The sequence below is a fragment of the Triturus cristatus genome, chromosome 4_2 (assembly GCF_964204655.1).
Source record: "Triturus cristatus chromosome 4_2, aTriCri1.1, whole genome shotgun sequence".
Classification (NCBI taxonomy): domain Eukaryota; kingdom Metazoa; phylum Chordata; class Amphibia; order Caudata; family Salamandridae; genus Triturus; species Triturus cristatus.
The window spans coordinates 38,895,349-38,917,682 of record NC_140586.1 but is presented as its reverse complement, the minus strand read 5'-3'; the positions used below and the strand labels follow the sequence as shown (position 1 = coordinate 38,917,682).

Genomic DNA, 22,334 nt, shown 5'->3' with positions numbered 1-22,334 from the left:
TTGGGCTTTTAATATGCACTCTTTCATCTGTAACCGCCTCCCGCTGCTAATCACCTTTCAGGACTGTAGTCTAGCAATAGCCAAACTTTGCTGGTAAGTAGCGCATGTTGTCTACAGTGCCACAAACCCCCAAAATGGTGGTGGTGGTAAGCGCTATAAAGAACAAGTATTACGCAATGTTTACTCCCAAAGAAACCCAAGCGGTGACGCCACCGTGTTACTAGCAAAGCGCTATAGATGGAGAAATCAAGGAGGTATTTGAAAGGGGGTGGGGCGGTGAGTGCACCTTTGTACCCCTTGCGTGTAGCACTGCTGCTCCCTACTACAGATCTTAAGGGTGAACTGACCCGTTTGAGCATAAATTAAACCGCAAAGTGCTAAAAGAGAGTATTCTGAACATGGTTCACTGGCATTGTGTAAAATGTAACTCAAAACTAATTATGTGACACAGGATCCCCACAGCAAAGGCTATCATTTTGTCTGTATGTAGGGTGTTTTAGAAAACCCCCTAATCTCCATAAATACACAAAACAATTACTAGTACAGATCCACGCTGTTGTCACGTGATGTTTACAGAGCGGTGCTTGGGTTTAAGAAGAACGAACACAAATGCACTCTCATACACACTCTCTCCCACGGGCTTGGCAGCTGCTGACAATTGCTCCCCCTGTTTCACTTCACATAGCGCCAAGATAACGGCCTGGGTGAGGGTGGCGCTCTATAGTAAGTAACATAACTCGTGATTTGATTCCTCACTACACTTATCTGCTGTGCCTTATTGTTTATAAAACAGGCAGTGGCAAGATGTTATTCAGTTCGCGGTTGGCGCTGTAATCTCAAAAATACGGGTGATTTATTGTGGAAAATATGCTTCACGCCCAGCTGCACCGACAAACACCTTTCATATTACAAACCAGCTACAAATACGCGCCCTCGTCCTTTCACATTGTGGAATCCATGCACGTTTGAAGGAAGAGTCACTTCACATTATTTTTCCTTTCTACAACCCCCGCCCCCACCCCTCCCGAAGGGACATTTTTCAGGATTCTGGGGGCCCGGAGACAAGTGTATTTTGGAGGGCCCCTGTTCAGAGCAGCTTTGAATTTATGATACAATGTCAGCCCTTTCATGCCCTCTATGGCCAGGTCACTTTGGGTGTGCAATGCAGTAGGTCTCGTATTTGCAACAATTTGTGCTCTTGGCATTGTAAATGACAATGCCTTTTATTTATGTGTTGGTTTTTAAAACATTATTAAAAGGCATTATCATTTACAATGCCAATAGCTTAAACTCTCACAAATGCGAGACCTATTGCATTGCAAATGCTTGTTAACTCAAGCCTGCATCAGTGCCAGACTGGGAACCCAAAGCAGCCGTGGTAATTTTGCAGGACCCTCCCCAGGGGGAAGAGGGGGTGTGTGCATGTGTGAAGCACCGCTGCTTTTGTTACAAGGGGGCGATATCGCAGCACCGCTGCATTACCGACCGCCAGTAACAAAAAATGGCCCCACTGCTGCAAAACCGGCCCCCAACCTTCCAGCCTCCCAGGAAAACACCCGATGCCCGCTACAGCCAGTCCGGCCCTGGCTTGCATTATGCCCAAAAAATCTTGCAGAAATAAGATCACACACAAAACGTTGAAAAGTATCTTTCCGGGGCACCCACAAATCCTTTCGATGACAGTTGGCAAAGACAGACACAGTCAGAGGTAGAAGCAGAAAGAGAGGAAGAGAGAGGTTAAAATATTGGAAGAGGCAGAGGTGAGACAAAGAGAGAAAGCTAACTTTCTCAGGGATCCTCATGGAAGGTGGGGCCCTGGGCAATCGCCCACTCTGCCCATGCTTTAAAACGTCTCTGCCCCCCAAGAACTATAACATCGAAATCTACATTATACACAATACTCTAAACGGCTGCAAAACTCGCCCTGCTCCCTTCGCACAATTGTGACCAAAGTGGCTTGCTTTCAGAATGCTGGAGGGACTTTGAAATCTGCAGCACCTCCATTGTACATTTGCACAACATCCCAGGAAGGCATGAATTTACTGGATAAGCCTCGGTGGAGGGTGCTCAGTGTGAGGAGAGAGCCAGGGTGCAGAGAGGATGGTAAGACCTTCGACGGAGGGCGTTGCTCGTCCTTATGTATCTGTGTTTACCTGTGTGTTGGTAACGGCAGGTCGCAGAGGTCCACCCAGGTACAAAGTGCTTTTTTCTTTACACTATAGCGTGGCACAGCGTGGAAAATAATTACCCGCACTCCTGAAATAGCTTCAGTGTCAGAACAGTGGCAGACTCAGGGCTATACTAAATAACAGTGCATGCCACCAAACTAACCCCTAGGGCTAGGCCACTGTCTGTATTCTGTGTGTGAGGCCTGCACACCATACCTGGGAGGTCCTTAGGGTTGCTGCTTTGTTCTATGTCACCAGAACACCATGTTTCCAGCCCTGGGCTTCAACATGGCAACCTAATGTGTTCAAGGAGTTTAAATCTTGCTTTGCTTCCACTGAAAACATTGGGCTCACTCACCTGGTACAGGCTGCATATGTGTGTTTACATTTGTGTATCCGTAGTCTTGAATTTATAACATAAATTACAGATTGATAAATACCGGGCTCCAAATAAAAACCTAACACTTCATTATCAACGCATGCATGAACCTGGGAAACTTCTGAGCTTGGCTGCCAGCAATGGCTTATAACAGAAAAGGACAGGTCTGGAGACATGGGGCTGTATTACACAGAGTGCCCCGGGGGTGCAAGGGACGTTTGTCTGGGGCACTTTGGTATTACAGAAGAGGCCGCAAACGCTTGTGCGTCCCATTCTGTAATACCGACAGCTCTGGTGCACATAAAGCGCCAGGGATATGTTCGGGGGTCGTTCCCTGATTAGCATGGGGCGTGCCCTATGCCAATGAGGACATCCCTTTGCCTCTACGCCCACACCATATTGCAGCCACGGGCGCAAAGGCAAAGAATCTCTCAGGAGGTGCACTGACAGTGCGCCACCTACAAGGTGGTGCACTGTCAGTGCGCCCCCTGAAAGTAGCCCTCTGGAGGGGGGAAAAGGGGTCCTATGCCCCCCCCAGATATCCCCTTGCAGGCAGATGCAGTCACTGACTGCACCTGCCTGCAAGGGGATCTCTAATCCCCTTTAAAAGTGCAGACGGATTCCCTCCTGCGGTGTGAAAACACAGAGCGGCTTCGAAGCAGCCTCTCTGTTTTTCACATGAATGCACTGAGATCACGACTGCCATGAGGGCAGCACGTTCATCATAATACAGCGCACTTTGCTTCATATCGCTGAGCGCACTTTTTAGGTCTCGCCCGGCATTACCAGCGCGCATGTGCTGCACTCGCCATGCGATGGCCTTTTGCGATCGATTCAGCCAAAGCTGAATGCACACGTACAGATGGACAAAGATGGCTGCTCTCGCCATTCACAAAGCTGAACATACACGCGTAGGGACAAAAAATGCACGCGCATGTGGACAGCCCGACGCCTTCTTTGTTTACTTTAATTAGCGTAGGGATGTGCATACGAACGCGCATGGCGGCGTGCTTTTGCTTTACCGTCTGGTCCCTCCTTGTGTCATTTGGTTCCCTTTCAAAGTTTATCTTTACTATGGGTGTTTGTGTTGTTGCAGAGTATTTTAAACCACTTGTTTTATCCTGCGGCAGTTACTTAACAGCTACACAACGGACGGAAATGGTCATACTAATGTAACATTTAATTCACCATGTATTTAGCGCACACAACAAGCTGCTCTGTTTGCTGTTGCCTTTGATAATCGTTTTACTAATTAAACGTCTATCTACTTTACAGTGATGGTTACCGTTGGGTCTACTTCAGGGATGCAAACGTTTGACCTTCCGATTTGCACGCAAGTTCCTGTTACGCTGTATTAATTCGCTAAGCTACCTTAATTGTATACAGTTCAAGTTTGAGATGGCAATTTACGGGGCAGAGCTAAGGAAATTGTGTTTACCCGTTTGACCAGCAGTTCCTTAAACCCTCACTGCTGACCTCTGCTGTGACCAGCATGACGCAAGTTTGAATCCTGTCATTTAGTTCACCATTTATTTAGCGCACACAACAAGCTGCTCTGTTTGCTGTTGCCTTTGATAATCGTTCGTACTAATTAAACGTCTATCTACTTTACAGTGATGGTTACCGTTGGGTCTACTTCAGGGATACAAATGTTTGAACTTCCAATTTGCACGCAAGTTCCTGTTACGCTATATTAATTCGCTAAGATACCTTAATTGTATACAGTTCAAGTTTGAGATGGCGATTTACGGGGCAGAGCTAAGGAAATTGTGTTTACCCATTTGACCAGCAGTTCCTTAAACCCTCACTGCTGACCTCTGCTGTGACCAGCGTGACGCAAGTTTGAATCCTGTCACTTCCAGCAGCAATGGCCAAGTTGTTAAACCGAGCACCCTTACATTTGGTAACAGCCTTCATGCAGCGTGCATCTAGACGGAAGAAGTGCATTATGTAAAAAATATTTCCCATCATTTATTCATTCCGTAATACATTTCAGAGCAGCGCATGCAGAGTCGGCGAGGCGCTTCAAGGCATGCTAGTGTTTTCTGATGGTGATGGAACATGCCTCCTGACTTGTAGAGTTGTTAGCAGCGTCCAACACAATCTACTTCCTCGCACTTCTAACTTCCGTTGAATCCAAGTGTCTTACTTCAACTTGACCGGAAGTAAAGTAGTTATTTCTGACAATCACTCTCCTAACCAGGCCTTCCTTCCTGCTCAAGGAGTAGACATTAGTCAGAAAGTAAATCAGGAGAAATCTACTTCTATTTTGAGTTCACCCCTTGAGCGGGGAAAAAGTCCCAATTCGCTCCTCGGGTGAACTAGAAATAAGAGGTTGATTTCATGCCCAGACACAGAAAAAAGTCTATGTTCGGGGCGCCCATGCCTCCTTATGCTTCACACATCTGGGGAGGAAGGACTATCCCAGGGATTCTGATTGGCTGCTAGTAGCCAATCGCAAAGGTCCTATCATAGGAACCTTTTCAACCAATAAAAGTCAGTGAACCGTCACATTACCAGCTGTAGGTGTCCTTTTTTTCTCATCTGCGTAGCATAGACTACAAACAAGCATTGAAAATGCAATAGGTCTCGCCTTTGATTAAGTTAAAGCCATTTGCTTGCTAATGGTATTGTATAGAATGACGGTGGAATACCCCACGCCGTTATTATGGACAGATCACTACCTACTGAAATTCGCTATCCCTATCATTATAGCCAAAACTAACTTGGAAAGCGAACTCATATTGCGCAGACCATGGCGCAAAGTCACCCTACCCCTTTTCCTAAAGCATTTCTGCCCAGATCAGATAGATCCAGAAGCCAGCGTAAATCAAGCGGCACTGCATCTTGACAAAGCTATTCGGACTGCATTAGATAAAATTGCCCCTTTTAGTAATGTCAAGATTAAGACTAGAACCGCTCCCTGGTTTACTGACCAACCGCTGAAAGACAATGGCGTAAAAGCAAAAATCTAGCTGATCGCAAAAACTACAAGAAACTGCATCATGGTTACATGAATGAAATAAAATTGGCAAAAAAAACTTTCCTTATAGACCGGATAAATAAGGCAGAAAACTCTTCTAGGGACCTTTACCAAATCTTAAAAGAATTTACAATCCCTAGTAATTAGCCTTCAGTGCCTGTTTCTCAAAATTGGACTGACTCACTATCTAAATTTTTTGAGGAAAAAATTACAGTCATTCAGCAGTCTCTTATATCTTCGCATAAAAGTACTTACCCTGAAGATTTGCCTTGCCCTCTACCCGACCCTCCTTGCATCCTAAACAATTGACTTATTTAATAAGTCATTTTCGGAAGCTGACTTTCCTACCATCTGGAAAGCAGCCTGAATAAGGCCGATTCTAAAGAAACCGATGGCTAATCCAAAACTTCTTTTAAATTACCGTCCTATCTCTTTACTCCCCTATTTCGGGAAGATGTTGGAGTCCCTTGTAAACCAACAGCTTGTAGACCATCTTGAAAACCACGGACTCTTAGACCTCTCTTAGGCTGGTTTCAGACCGGCACATAGCACGGCGACAGCGCTGGTCGAGGTTACCGATAACATCAGACTGGCTTTAGACAAACACCAATCAGTCATCCTCGTCCTGCTTGATTTGTCTGCCGCCTTTGACACCATCTCCCATAACATTTTAGAACAGCGGCTTTGGGGGATAGGTGTCAGAGGGAATGCCCTCAAATGGTTTAATAGTTACCTATCTGAACGTGTAACAACTGTTCAGATGGGAAATACCATTTCACGTGAGAGACTGGTCAAGATGGGAGTCCCGCAGGGCTATATTTTGAGCCCTACGCTCTTCAATCTGTACATGACCCCATTGGCTAAGGTGATCAGAACATATGGTTTTGATGTCATATCCTATGCAGATGACACTCAGATTCTGATCACCTTAGGCCCAGACCCCACTGAAACCAAGCAGCGTTTCAAGAACTGTATGACTCGTGTCGATAAATGGATGAGGTCAAACCATCTCCAACTAAATGGTGGTAAGTCAGAGATCATGCTCTTTGGCAAGGCTATGGAGCATTGGACACATGATTGGTGGCCATCTAAGTTAAGCCCTTGTCCCATTCCCAAGGATATGGCCGTAATCTTGGTTCTTACATGGACAACTGCCTATCCATGAAGGGCCATATAAACCATGTCATTGGCACTTGTTTTGGCGTTATGCGCAGTCTGCGGAAGGTTTTTGAATGGATCCCTACTGAGGCGCGGAAACCACTAATACAGGGGCTGATTATAAACAGAATGGACTACGGTAATGCCCTATTGCTTTGAATAAATGAAAACCTCTTAAATAGGCCCCAGGTCCAGCAGAATACCGCAGCCAGGTTAGTCCTTGATCTCCCACAAAGATCTTCTTCCGCCTCTTGTTTAAATACTCTTCATTGGCTTCCAGTGAAAAGCGAATCCTTTTTAAAATCCTATGCTTAACACATAAGCATATGTAAGGAAGCGGTCCAAAATATTGGTCGCAAAAGCTATGCTGGTATCAGCTGCCCAGAGTGCTTTAATCCAGCAATGAGGCATTGCTTACTCCTCTCAGAATTCAAACTGCTAGGCAAGGGGGTCGATCTTTCTCCTTTCTTGCACCGGCATCCTGGAATAAAATGCCCTCACATCTGCACAGTATTTCTGAACACAGCTGCTTCCACAAAAAGTTGAATACGTGGCTTTTTGGAAACTAAGTCCTAGTCTGTTTTTTTTTTCAGAGCCATCTGCAAGTGCCATGAGACTCTTGGGAGTGATTTGTGTGCGATACAAATGTCCCTGACTTGACTTGACTTGAATATAGCAAAGCAAATGGCTTTAAGTTAATGAAAGGCGAGACCTATTGCATTTTTAGTGCTTGTTAAAAGGTGCGCCCAGCACAATGAAGGAAAGTGCGCCACATGTATAATGCGGTCCATGGTGTCCTAATGCATTGGGCGAGGTGGCAACTCTACAGGTACTGAGCAATGCATGTTTTGAGATCACAAGCGTCGCTTAAGCCAGGTGAAAGAGGCTGTGGTTCTCTGATAGAGGTGTGTTCTAGATCAAGAGCGAGGCACAGTCCTTTCTCTCTTTATGTGGTCCTTTGAAGGTGCTAAGAGGAGCCCAAGTATGGGTGATCGTGAAAGGGTTCCCACTTGCTGTGCCACAGGCACATACCTCATCGGTGAAACTCAAATAGGTTCTGCGCTTCTACTCTGAATCTTGAACTGCTTGGGTTCCACATTAAAGCAAACATGGAAAAGCAGTTCATGGGATGAGCCCAATACTCACTTGTACATGACTGGTCCCTGTTTTTTTTTTATCTCAAACTGAGCAAAATCCATGGAATGAGATACTAACTCTAGACCATCACACTGGATTATGCTTAATCTAAGCATTCTTCCTCCACAGGGTTTAGCTTCTATCTGTCTCGTGCCATGTGGCGGTTCTAGGTCTTTTAGGGTTCCGAGTAACTGAATGTAGTCCTGGTAGACTCTGTGTCCTGTTTCCACGTATTCCTGGCGGTGGCTGTGCCTGTCCCTACATTCATGGTGGTCGCATGCCCAGATGCAGCCTTACGGGGATCTGTATCCAAGGAATTACTTTGCCTGTTAATGACCCTGCTGTGTTCCCACCCCGAGGCTACCCCATCATGTAGACTGGCTACTGTAATCTCTGAATTTGGTGTTGACCTGCTAGGCTGTTTGTCTGGGGTTAGCCTGTGCCTGGCTATTTCCTTGTTGGACTCTGTGTGGGGCCACTCTTTGTTTTGGGCATTGCCTTCGGGGTTCAGTGCCCTGGGACATTACATACCTTGATGTCTTTTTTTTTGGGGGGGGGGCTTCTATAGTGTTAACTCGGCCTAAGAACATTGGGGTGTTTTACTTGAGTGCCAGATACATTACACAAGATCAGATTAATTTTTTAGCATAGAAAGATTAAGGGTCAGATGTACAAAGCATTTTACCTCTCAAACAGTCCTTCAGGCCATTTTGGGAATGGTAAAATGCTTTTTGGCACGTATCACCCCTATTTTGTGAGTCGGTAACCTATTACTAACTTGCAAAATAGGATTTACCAGTCGCTATTAGGAAGAGGCGTGTTAAGTGTGTCACTTCCTAACAGTGAATCACACTGGTATGTAGGAACTTTTGCAAGCGGGAATGCGGTCGCAAAATATTCGCAGTTACCACCAACTTCAAATTGGTGGCAACCCATTGGCAAGCAAAATGGGAGCCCCAAGGTACCCATTCCCCTTTGTGATTATGGGTGCCAACATTTTTTAAGAACAGGCAGTGGTCCCACGGACCACTGCCTACTCTTAAAACATGAAAAGGTAGCTTTTCATTTTTAATTTTGAAATGCATCCCGTTTTCCTTTAAGGAAAGTTACTGCATTACAAACATTATAGTCTACAGAATAGTTCAGTCGGGTAGAGACTAATTCCTTTAGATACACAGTGATTTACAGACAGAAAACAGTTCTTTAACACAATTACACAACACAGCTTTTTAGATAAGCATATACATTTTTCTTTTATATATTTATTTTTGTTGAAAACAGACTGCCATACAGTAGATATAAACAAAATGAGTGGTTAATTAGTGACTAATGTGACATGGGGTGATAAAAGTGAAAGAACTGTCAACAAAAAACATGGATACATAAATAAAACAAAATGGTAAGCAATATATATCAATCTCTGTCCGGGTGTCTAGTTCCAGTGGTAACCTGAAACTTTTTATGGTTACACTGTCTGAGGACACGAGTGAGTAATACATCAACGTTTCGACCCAAGTGTCTGTGTTATAGGGACATCACATAGGGTCTTCTACAGGACAAAACTTAATGTAGTGTGACAGCCGAGTCGTGGTAAAATGGACTCCTCCAATCCTGGATGGAGTACAAGGTAGTCATCTTGTCAAGGCATCATAAACTACTTAACATGCCACTGGGATATCTTCATATTATGTAGGGAGCTGGCGCTGATCCTTTCCCAAAGGGATAATCAATGAAGGTGCTTACGAGGTCCTCAATGAGTAAGCTGCAACAAAAATGCACAGGGTCAGAAAGAACTTCAGAGTTGAACCGATCAAAGCGGTTCCAGATTCAGTGTCAATAATTAAATGGCAAAAGGAGCTGCCATCCCCAGGGATACAAGGAATGTAGCAGAGTATCAGTGTAGCACTTAATGCAGAACGAACCATCAGCGAGTGAGTTATTTTAAAAGCAATCACAGTCATAGTGGTCTGCTATCCCCAGCAGGCCACCGTCTCTGTGAGTGCCGGCGATTCCCAATAAGTCACAAAACGAGACCTACCTCATAAATATTAATGAGGTAGGTCTATTTGCAACTCACTGGGAATCACAAAATGTGTCTAAGACACATGTGTACATGGGTGACGCATAAATTTGCAATTAGGAAATCACAAACTGAGTTTTTGTACATCTGGCCCGAAGTAATTTGCCTGGATTCACCGGAAATTGAGCCGACTTGATTCTGATCCCCCAATTCCAAAGTCACTATCTCTTGGAAACGCCACATTTTGCCCATGTCTAGGTATTGCTCTGTTTGGGTCTGTGTCCTCCTGCCCCCCAGGGCCAGCAGTACTCCTGCTGGACTCCGTGACGCTAAAGTCACTCCCGCTCCGTGCCCGAGGCCGCTGGGCTGTGTCTCGATCACTCCTTGTTTTGGCATAGCCCTCCCGGACTCTATGCCTGTGGCAGCTTCACACCTAGGTATCATTTATTTATTTATGCGTTTTTATATGGCGCTGACTTTTCCCGGGGGTGTCAGAGCGCTTTTCAATAGAATCAGTTACATTACATAAGGACTTCAGAGTACATGAATTACATGAAAGATACGAAACAGATAAACTCTAAACTAACATAAGAATGGTAGTAAGTACATATATCTACTACAAATACTAGTGGTTAGAGTTACATATATACAAGCTGCAAATGTTACTCAAGATCACATTTTAAGAAAATTTGAAGTAATTATGGTTGGACAAATATATTTTGCATATTTACAGAGCAAGAACTTCTCGCCCTTGCTGGGGTTTTTACTGTGCTCATAATAACCTTGCTGGGCCCTGTACCTCATGCCGTTCTGTGCATGGACCTCGCCGGCCTTTGTGTTTTGTGCTGCTCGGCATTGCAGTCTCTAGAAGGTTCCTTTTAGCAGCCACTCCTTGCGTTTACAGCTCCAGACAGGACCATCGGCTCCTTTCCTCCGTCACCATAGCAACCAGACATGGAATAGCCCTGACAAAGGGCAGACCTTCCTTCACGAGCAGTCTCCAGCCTCTGTTGCCATGACATCTGGATGACAGAAATGTGTCTTGTAAGAGGGGAGGAAGGCGTGGTACTTAATGACACTGCTTTACAATTAGGAGATGAAGGAGAGCTTATAAACAGGCAGCAACCAAACCGCTCATGCGGAAGCTATTGTGTGGGAAGGGTGGCGGGGGCTTTCGGTGTTTGGCTGTTTTTGGGGTCGGGAGAAAGAGATCACAATTTGAGACTGTTTGTGGGGGATGGGTGATGTGGCTACTGTCCTGGGTTGGTGCCGGGCGCCCTCAGCGGTTGGCTGAGTTCAGCTGGGGTGCAGTGACGCTCGGTTCGACCCTCTCAAGGGTTGCACCGTCCTTCAGTTCCGAGACGGATTGGGTGATTGGGTACTCGCTATTTGGTCTTTTTTGAGGCGGGTCTTAGGTACCCTGCTAGGATGTGTTGCTGGTTGGCTTACTGCAGAACTCAGTTCGTCGCTGTTTTGGTAATAGGGCACTGGTTGTTTCGTCTCTTTTGGGGGATGGGTGTCAGCAGTCAGGCAACCTCGTCGCTTGGCTGTATTGCTTGCTGATGGGTTTAAAAGGCACTCTTTTCGTGGTTATGTATTGGTTATAGTGGAACTCGGTGAGTTGCAGTTTTTAGGGGATGGGGCGCTCAATGTTTGGTCTGTTTTGGGTTTGGCTGACAAGCACCCTCACTTGTCAACTGTTTACTCAACAAGGATAGGCAATACCAATAGATCTGGTTTTAAATGAAAGTGCCTCCTCTGTCAATGATGGGGTTGGGCACTCATATAGTTGCCATACATGCACTCGTGTCCATTCATCCACCCAGTGACTAATTCTTGAATCCACCCACATCCACAACCACAATAAACTCACACACAAACTCAACAGCATATGCTAGATAAATAAAAATTAGAAAAAGAAAACATGCTGACACCTAAACATGACAGGTCTGTGCTTGAAATAACAAAATTAAACACAGCAGCAGATACTGTATATTTGAATTTGTATATGGTGTTTTGTTGGTTTGAAGTTCAAGCAAGGCTGCGACGTGTAGACCCAATCTGTTGCCCATCTTGGAATGGTAAAACAGTGAAATTATGAAAAATGCCATTCTTTGATGGTGGCCGGGTCTAGAGGCTTCGGCCTCCCGTGATGTGGTACACTGCAGATTAAATGAACAGCATACGAGCAAGGTGTCAACACTTTAAGGGGAACTGTCATATGTCCTCAAAATGAAGAAAATACTTTTTTTTAAATGAGAAGGAAAGAAATGAGAGGTGACAATGGAAAATTGAAGAACTGGCCAACCAATCCTGGGACTGCAATGCAGTCATTTTTAGGTGGATGTGCATATCATCAGTCATGAGGCTGTAGAGCCAATGTCTGAAATTGCTCAACCATTGCCCCAAGGTACATTTTTATCATAGATTACAGCAGATGTTCTTCAGCCATTGGCTCTGTTGAACTGTGAGGGACAACTTCTCACTGGTCTGATCTTTTTGTTTCCTTCTTTCTTCTCCTCTTTTCAAGATATTTATTTATATATATTTATATTTTTTTCTGGCAGACAAATAAGCTGTCAAAACTTCTAAATAGTTTCTAGCAAAAATTATTATAGTGTAAATCTACCCCCTAGGGTTTGTCAGAAGGAATAATCAAAGCTAAATCATTGCCTACAAAGGTAATCTGTGAGATTTTGTGTATCAAAATGCATGTCTCCACGAGCAACACCATACAATAACAATCCACCTTTAGGGCTTATTGGCTTTAACACATGTGCTTCACAATAAAGAAATGAGGCCTGTTGCCGTTGTTGTCATTTTTATGAAAACAGATCAGAACTGTGTCATGTGGCATAACTTTTCCAAACTGACCAATCAGACCTACAGCCTTTATCACTGGCTTGTCACCATAACCACCTCAGGCCTGCTGTATTGAGCATACGCTTTGCCACAAGGTAACCATCAAGTACACAGGAATAAAATTACTAATATGCACAAAATTATAGTTGTCAAAACCGTACGAAATTCCTCTTATTAGTGCCTGATACGGATTATCACATGGGAAATCTTCAATCCCCACGGTTTCTTTGAGTAGGTCACTAACACCAAATCCCTTGCCTAGATGGTAATCTGTGAGATTCGTTTCAGCAAAATGCATGCCTTCAGGCTTTGACCACAGTGTGAAAACAATCTACCGATAAAAGCCTATTGCCTTTAACACATACTTTTCACAATAAGGAAGTCAGGCCTACAACTTTCTCATAAATTTCCATAATAAGCGGATCAAACCTATGAAAGCTAACATAACTTTGTCAAATGAGCCGATAAGGAATATAACCGTCATCATTGGCCTGGTACTATAACCAACTCAGGCCTACTGTATTGAGCGTAAGTTTTACTTTAAGGTCACCATAAAACATACATTCACAAAATTAGAAATGTAACCAACATTTCATGCTGGCAAAGCAAAATACTAGGTCTGCTACGAGAGTCTAAGAAGGACTATCGCAGTGCAATCTTCTGACATCACTGTTTGTCAGAGAGGTTAACCGACACTAAAACCCTAGCCTACTATAGCAAACTGTGATATTCTATGCAATAAAGTACATCTGAAGATTTTAATAGAGTGATAACAATCCATCTTTAATGCCTGTTGCCTTTAACAAATCCTTCCCACAGTAAATATGGCTGATCCACTGGCTTTATTGTAACTTTTCATAATAATCAGATCTAGGTTCTTACTTTATTGGCGGATGATGTATGTTTGAAAAGCAGGGCACCCCATTAACGTCTATGGAGGCAATTTGTTTGTCACATGGGGGAATGGAAGTAATAAGCCTTGGCAAAGCCAATAGTTCTTGCCTTTATAATGCAAGTGCTGAGCTGTTAGCTTTGCCAATGTTTGTTGGTGAAGTATAATTTAAAAAAAGTAAAAGAAAAAAATATTTAAAAATACTGGAGGAAAAACAAACATCTTATGGTATCTCAAAACTGAACACTGAATTTAATGTGTTCAATCTTTATAAATAGCATGGATTTTTTCAGTTTTCACTCAAGAAACTCTGAAAAGAATAAGAAATGTAAAAGGAAGGGTCAGAATGCAAAGGTAAATGCTTACCAAGGTCAATTTTAATTAGCACAGGATTCTGCTATTTGGCTGTCTGTAGCAGCCTGGACAACAGATTTATGGGGCCTTCAGAAAAGTGCCATGCTATCTACACCTTGTGTCTCAGATGCAAGATAAGTGCAGCTGATGGTACTTCCCCATAACAGACTTTGTGTGCTAAAGCTTGTGCCCTCATGCGGTATACGGGATACAGGAGACAAAACAAAAACAACCCTTTAATACTGCTCTTCAGCTATACTGCAGTAAAAAAATGTCCCTATTGCTGTGCTTTTACAGACAAGTGGGGTGGGGAGCAACACTGCTTTGGGAGGGCGGATATTGGGGAAGGGAGGCAGGACACGAGGGAGAGCTATAAAACACATGCAGTCTCATAGAGTGCTGAATGAAAAAGAGCAAAAGTAGTTCCCTAAATTTGAGCAGTGGAAGAATATAAGTAGGCCAATCAAAAAGATTGTAAAGAATGTTTACTTCAGGGGAAGAACAACAAACACAAGTCGAGAAAGGCCAGTCATCAAATAAAAAGCAAGCAAATGGGAGTGAAAAATGTTGCCAAGCAATGGTAAGCAAACGACGACTGTAAGCTCGCTGAAAGTTCTTAATAGGTCTTTCGCAACCAGACAGCTTGTGCTATCTAGTATGTGTGACGTAATAAAGAGGGTGACACCTGCTAAATGCAGGTGAGCTGACAAGTATGCTCCCAATGTTAGCCTCTATTGCTGCTTGTATTGCAGGGGCATTGAGTTGGGGAGTGATTTGGGTGATGAGGTACTCAATGTTGGTCAGTTTTGTGGCTGTGGGTGACAAAGAACAGATGTGACCAAAATGTGGATCTGTTTTGGAGGTTGAGTGATAGGTGCTGTCAGTATTTGGCTGTATTAATCGCTAGGTTAGAGAGGCTCACAGTTGTTTCGGATAAAGGGGCCCCCACTGTTGGGCTGTTTTAGCAGCTGGGTGGCAGGAGCACAGTATAATGCTGCTTATAGGTATGTGGGTGATGTGGCTACCATGTTGGGGCACTTCGAAGTTAAAAGTGGCAAGCACCGTCAGTGTTTCACTTTATCAGTGGGTTTGGTCACAGTGGTACACAGTTGGTGTTGTTTTAGGTTATAGGGCAGTCAGTGTGTGCCAATGTTACCAGGGTACTGAGTGCTCTGTCTGTTTTCAGGACTGGGGGCAACATCATAGAATTAAGCGGTGTGTGCGGGATGGGGATGTGGCCACCATGCTGAAGCCTGTGATAGGGCTTCCTGCCGGCCTCTCTCACTACCTCCTATTATTAGCCATGCTGCTTGGTGGAGGCTGAGCACACAGAGCAGAGATGTGTTACAACATGGACAAAGTGGGCTTTGGCCGAGGGTCCTAGCCTTTTGGAGAGGCCCCTGAGGAGCCAGCTCTATTCTGCAGAGGTTCTTGTCCTGATGACCTTGAATAATTCTTAAACAGATTGTTTTAAATCGGTCCTCTTTTAATTTATTTTTGATGTCTGTGGTGTGTGAGGGTATTGCAGACATTTAGCAGAGAAATGTTGTGTTTGCAAAATTAAATAAAAAAGTTTCTTTTAGATCAAATCATGACCTCAAATATAAGAAATGGGAGGGTGTCACATAGATTAATTGCAGTAATATTAGTGAGGACCAGTGTGCCTGGCGCTGTCAGGCTTTGCAAAAGAGGGCATGAAACAGCTGCATTTAAATCATAAATTCAAAACTGTTCCGAACAATGGCCTCACAGTACGTTTGGCCGAGTGACCCCCCCCCCCCAATCCTTAAGCTGACCCTGACACAGAGAGCTGTATGATGCCGTAAACCCGCGCCTTGGTTTCCCGCTCGCCGTGTCATGGCGCTGCTGTTCTGTGGAGAAGGAGAGAGAGGCGCGGCCATGATAGGCCGGCGCAGCGCGCGAGGCGGGGAGGGCTGCACTGCGGCAGATCCGGGCTGCGCCCAGCCTGCCGGGGCGGGGCCATACTGTCGTGCGATGCCGTCCTTTGTACTCCGCCCCTGCCATCCTCCTGTTCGTCTTTGTTCGCCTTCACGGCCCAAATGGTCTGAAATCACCATCTTTTCCTCGCGACGCCCAAACCTGTACTCATAAAACCAATAAACAGGCCAAGCATTCTGCGGGGTTACCGTCCCCCACCAATTGGGTTCACAGCCCCTTATATACATCAGGCCAAAACACTCGTGCGTGTTTGCATCAGACGCCTGTCCGCGCGCGCGGCCTCCTACCCGTGAGGGTTTTTATCACTGTTCAGACACTCATCCTCCATCAGGGCTCACAGCGCCCCCTCCTCCGTTTACTATTATCAGACTCCTGTAGCGACACACAGGGAGCCTGCCGTACCTCTGCGGTGATCCGGGACGGACAGAAAAATAAACGTGCACTGAGGGTGCTGTGTAGCTCACAGCTTTCCGTGAAGGACCGAAGCGCGGTTCTTCAGTTAGTGAATATGGTGCAGTTGACAGTGAGCGGTGTGGTGTCTCGTAAATTGTGTTCTGCGGTTGTTGAGAGGCTAGAAAACCTGTATGGTCGTTACGTCTCTTGCTGCAACTTTCAGCCCCCCCCCCCCCCCCTCGCAACTGAAACAGAGCTGTGCGACTGGTTGTGTATTGGTGTAATGTGGCACACTTTGATGTTGTGTAGCTGGTAACGACGTTAGAGTGGAAGGGACTTTTAGGTATTATAGAGATGCTGTTTGGAAATTCGACTGACGTTAATTTTGTTCCCAATCCGACACCCCTCTCATGTTTTCCAAAATAGGACGTGTGCAGAGGTTTCCTGGAAAGTCGTCGGCTCAGTTTCCAGAAAGTGTGAACAATCATTGATAAAACACATTCACTAATGAAGAGTGCGGAGTCGTTGCTATAAAGTATGCACTCCCGTAATATGTACACTCAGGTATGTAAAGTATGCGTTGAAGTAAAGTCTGCTGTGCCTGTAATTGATGTAAAACCGGCAGACACTTGATGAAAAAAATATATTCTTTGTAAATATTCTGGCTATATTTTGGTACCACAATATTTAAATCTTGATATTCTGGTAACATAACGAGCAGTTGACTTGAAGTGCACAGCCTCGTAGATCTAACGTGTTCTTTAAAGGGTGTGGCGCCATCAATGCAGATGTGCATTGATATAAAGTATCCTGTGGATAATCAAATGCATCAGATGCGATAGATAAAGTAATTATGAGTCTCCCCATTCAAATAGGAAATAACGTGCGGATCTTTGCGATTCCTCTACAAAGTCCCCATGTTCTGGTGTTTTGCTCCAGAAAATATCAGCATATTTCACCCGCCAATATTTACCTGTGGAAAACTCTCAGGGGTCTGAAAAATCTGACCCACTCAAAATTGTGACATCCCCATAAAAAAGGGATTTGCACAGGTGCTGCAATTGTCTGAGGCACTCATCATCGGGGTCAGTGATGTAAAGTGCGCTTTTAGGTTAAGCGTGTAAGTAATAGCTTTAAAGTGGGTCAAGCCAGTGATGCTAAATATGCATTAAATGCAAGGGTGCTCTAATGTACAATGTAACTTAATGCAAACAGTGTAGACTCGTTGATGTGAAGTGTGCAATACAGAGCGCAGAATCAATGATGGCAAATGTGCGCTGATGTAACGAGTCTAGACTCCTTGATGTATATATAGCGTGCCTTGAGGCAAGTATGCAACCGAACTGATGTAAAGTATGCATGGACAACGAGCACGACTGATGAAAGTGTGTGTTGATGTAACGTGTGTGTACACGCATTGATTTAACACGCCCAGTGACGTAAAGTACGCGAAATCACAATGTGACGTGTGTCTTTTCATTGAACTAACATGTGAAGTTATTGCTATAATCTGTGCAATGATGGCAGAGCCATGGCAGTAGAGTGGACAGATGTGATATGAACTGTGTGCAATCACTGATGGAAAGTCTGCTTTCTGTTTCCCACAGATCTGCTGGTCTAGGACCCCTGCGATGACAGCACTTCATCCCTGCGCCACCTGCTGGCAACTGCCGGGACTGTTCAGTAGAGATGGGTGCGACCCAGGCCTAGGCCCACGCCAAGAGGCGATGCAACCACCAGGCTCTTTATGGAAACAATACGTGGCATTGAAAACATAGGCAAGACTAGACATGATTTGAGAGAAAAAAAACTGATTGAATAGAACATTTTCTAGGTGCTTAGTTGGGCCAGTCTACGTAGCCAGCGGTGGAAGAAAAACAGATGCCGCAAGCCAACACCTGAAATGTTCCTGGCCTATCAGACACATTAGCAACACAAGGACGACTTTTCCACAGCCCAATTCGATTTTCAGATGCACAAGACTGATAAAGGACTGACTATCCCAGCTCTGCTGTTCATTTTGAGACAGGAGGCTGACAGGTGCCCAACTCTGTCCCTGCCACATTAACTTTCAAATGGTGCCGACCTCTTCCCTGGATCTGCCTTTATTTCGCAGGCACCGGCCTCACACGTGACGGACTCTGTCCCAACGCTATTCATTCTAGAGACTCACCTAACGTTACCGTCATGCCCCACCTATATTAGCCTTTCAGGGATAAAGACCTCACATGAGACTGACTTAATCAGTTCCAGCCTCAAAAAGGCACCGGCCTCCCATGTGTCTGATTCTGCCCAGACGTATCAAGCTGCCAGAGGGTTGTATGTCGTTACAACGCATTCTGTTGCAACGCATGCCTTTACCACGCATGCGTTACATTGGAATGCTTTTTCCTCGCACAACCTTTACCACGAATATTCCTTTACCACGCATACTTGCATGATAATGGCATACTCTTGGTAAAGGTTGTACCCCTCCCCTGTACCCTAACGTGACCCCCCATTCCTTATTATAATTACCCTTGCCCCTTACCTCTTCATGTCCTCTCGTCGATCTTCATTGCTTATGTCCTACGTCGTAAAGAGGAAGCGTCATTCTGTTTCCTCTAAAACAACGCTGATTGTCACCACTTCCCGACGTTGTAACATTTTTTTTGGGGGGGGGAGACCCCTCCAAGCCCCCTTTTTTTTCTCACGCACTTTTTATTATTTTTGGGGGGAGACCCCCCAAGCCCCCTTTTTCTAATTTTACCCTTTTACACACGTCTTCGCCGACTTCAAAAATGGACTGAACCGGAACATGAAGACGTTCCAGTGCAGCTTGCGTGGTAAAGATGGTCGTTGAAGGCATACGCGTGGTAAAGACGTTTACGTGGTAAGTGTACCGTTGTAAACGCAACACGTAGAAAAGCCTTCGTGGTTAAGGATGTTTCCCCTGACAGAGATGCCTGGCTTCAGATGCGCTGACTCTGCCCCAGCACAACAAACTTTTTAGAGACACCGGCCTAACATGCCACTGACTCTGCCCTGGCTACCAGGATTTCATAGAACTATGTTTATATGTTCCCAACTCTGCCCCGCCTCCTCTGCCCTTCCACAGGCACCAGTCTGACACATTCCTGACGTTGGCTCAGTCCTAGCTACTGACTTTTCAAAGTGCCCCACCAATTGATCAGTCTACACCTGTGTTTTGAAAATTTTCTGACTAGCAAGAGACACTTTAACTTTTAACAGGTATACATTGTATACAGATAAATGCAGACAGAAATCAATATATGTTCCTGTTGGTTTTTATTTTCAAATATGGAAAGAAAGGTTTTCTTTTGGACATTTTCACTGCTGTCAATCATGAGTGCTAGGTCAGTAGATGGGCAAACGAAAAGGCAGGGGAGTTAGAAAAAGAAAAAAAGATTTCCTAATGAAGCTTATATAACAGCAGCAGGACCTCTGTTCATGTTGTGCTACAATGCAAATACTTTCAGATGACTGAATTGTACTTTAAATGGCTAAAGAATATTGGACATTCAAACATGAATAAACATTTAGCTGTTAAATAAATGTGGAACTATGCACACACAGACAAAAACACACACTCACTGCAGCTTATTTTTTTTACCCTAAGCACAAAATAAATATGGATACACAGAGACTGAAATTTTGAAAAAATAAATACCATAAAACCGGGAGCCCAAATGTATAATACATTGCAACAGCAGCATTTGGTTAAACGATGCACAGTGTTACTGAGGGGCCTTTTGTGCTAAGGCGTCGATTCCAAAGAGTTCAGAATTTGCCACCTCATTTGCTCTGCAGTAAAAACCCAGTAGTTTGACACTTTCTGCAACAATATATGTATATTCAGCGATTTACAAGTTTTAATCCCTCTGGGCCAACTCAGACATTCATCTTCCAGGAGTCAACAGTACAAACCCCATCGAATAGGTAGTTTTTTTTAAAGCGTTTCCCACGACATGTTGGACACAATACAACGTCATTGCAAAGAAGCGAATACTGATTGGGTGTTTCACAAAGAACAGTGCCTGCTACAATGGGTTGAATAAAAGCAATGCAACCATTAGGAAATTTTGTTACACAAAAACAAGATAAACTAAATAAAACAATGAAACCTATATGCATTAAGACACATTTACATTTCACACTATGTATATGGTCACCAATACCTATAATGTGTCAGATCAAGGTGTTACAAAGACTGTAATATGCTCCCCACCCCAAATACTATCCATTTGCAAAACCCCATTTGGATATGATGGTTATGCGCCTGCTAACATCCCTAGAAATCATTTTAGGAGCATAAAGGGGGCACTGCTAAAATTCATGGGGCCACCAGGTTTGTCTATGCAAGTGCATATTAATGAGTGGTGAATATGTATAGTATTCTAGTGGGTAAAGTGAATTACGGGTAACAGGGATGTTTTTCACTGAGGTCTTTTCAGTGACATCAAATAGATAACGAGGAGCAAAGCTCAGAACCCCGAGGTGAAAAACATCCCCGTAATTCACTTTTTACCCATCTATAATTTTATGTTATCTATTGGGCCCCAAAATCTTCAGCGCCAGCTTTCAACAGAAACACAGGGGTAGAGGAATAGTGGGGGAGCCATAAATATTGTGTCCTCGCCTCACTGTCCAAAATGTGAAGAAAAAAAATAAATACCTGGCCTGCTACCAAGCACCCCCACCAACCTCTATGCCTTCCCTACCTTCCCCATCCGAAGCTGTGCTCTCTGCTCTCCATCAGCAGAGAGCCAGCAGTGCACTGAAAGGCTGTCAGACACCCTTGTCAAAGCTGTCTGAAATTCCTTTATTTATTTTAATTTTATTTTGTAGAGTTTTATATAGCGCGAACTAGACCCGAGAAATCGGGTATCAGAGCGCTTAACATGAGCACCAGTTTTAATACAGATGGGCACATTCATTATATGACATAATAATAATTTTGCCCTGCCAAAGTAGCGAATAACCAGATTTAAAATCTGGTATTCACAACAAGGGCGCTCAGTGAGAGCTATATAATCTTACATGTGTGGGTGCTTTTATCGTATAAAATGCATTGTTATGAAAACCAATATTTGACAGGACACATGAAATACAGAGAATATTTCACAGTTCCTTATGAAAAATATTTCACAGGTCCCAGTTACATTGTGGCTGCATCTTCATAATAACAGTCGCAAACCACTCCTCACAACTTTACTGCTGTACATTTTTTAATCGGCATTCTAATCATGAAAACAAAACCTGAGCAGGCTAATTCCGATCAGTACTGTTAGTTGCACCTTGCAGAGAACAGCTTTAGTAATCTCTGTCTTACAAAAAAAACACCTTGCTTGTTGCAGTCTACTTAACGTATATTTGTTCAGCACCTAATCTATGAGGTTTCTGATTTAGCAGCAGGACACTATTTGACAACCATGTTCTGTGCAAATCAATCATCATTCTTTCCTTACAGACGAAATGTATTTTTAATAAAGCAAAGGGCGCTTTTCTAAGCGTCTTTACAGTCTTGACTAGAAAACTAAGATTCTGTTTCTCGTAATGTTTCTACAAACAACCAAGCTGTATAGTCAAGTATCCCAATTCCTGTTTTCCAAAAACATTTTCCTGTTTGAAAAAAACCGAAATGCCCTAAACTAAACAATGTAATAAAAAGGCAAGTGTCATGAGTAATATAGCCATCTGGTCATGTATTTGCATCTCCAGGTTCTGGTGACGTTTACAAACCAGATATCATCACAGCCTCAATGGCAGTATAGCACCATATTGCACTATTACCCATTATGTAGAGTGAATATGTGTGTTTGTGTCTACAAAAGCTGAGGCCACCAACAACAGGTTTGTTGGAAGATCAACAAGAGCTAATAAACCTGTGAAAGCGGATTTCACCTCTTGGAGTGTCGCCTGCAGTCTTTTGCAGAGTAGGATGCTTCCTCTTGCATGAACACCTGCGTCAAGAAGTGCCCGCTACGTTTTCCCCACCATTTGTGAAAGATATATAAATATATATATAT

The 22,334-nt window shown here is 44.1% G+C and overlaps 1 long non-coding RNA gene across 1 annotated transcript in view; it reads left to right on the top strand.

Annotated features, from left to right (window-relative positions):
- LOC146832891 (uncharacterized) overlaps nt 1–21,845 on the top strand; it is a 311,812-nt gene extending 289,967 nt beyond the window's left edge. The window contains exon 3 of the long non-coding RNA XR_014960469.1: nt 17,913–21,845. This is a non-coding gene — a long non-coding RNA (uncharacterized LOC146832891). The remainder of the gene's footprint in view (nt 1–17,912) is intronic.
- The last annotated feature ends 489 nt before the right edge of the window (nt 21,846–22,334 follow it).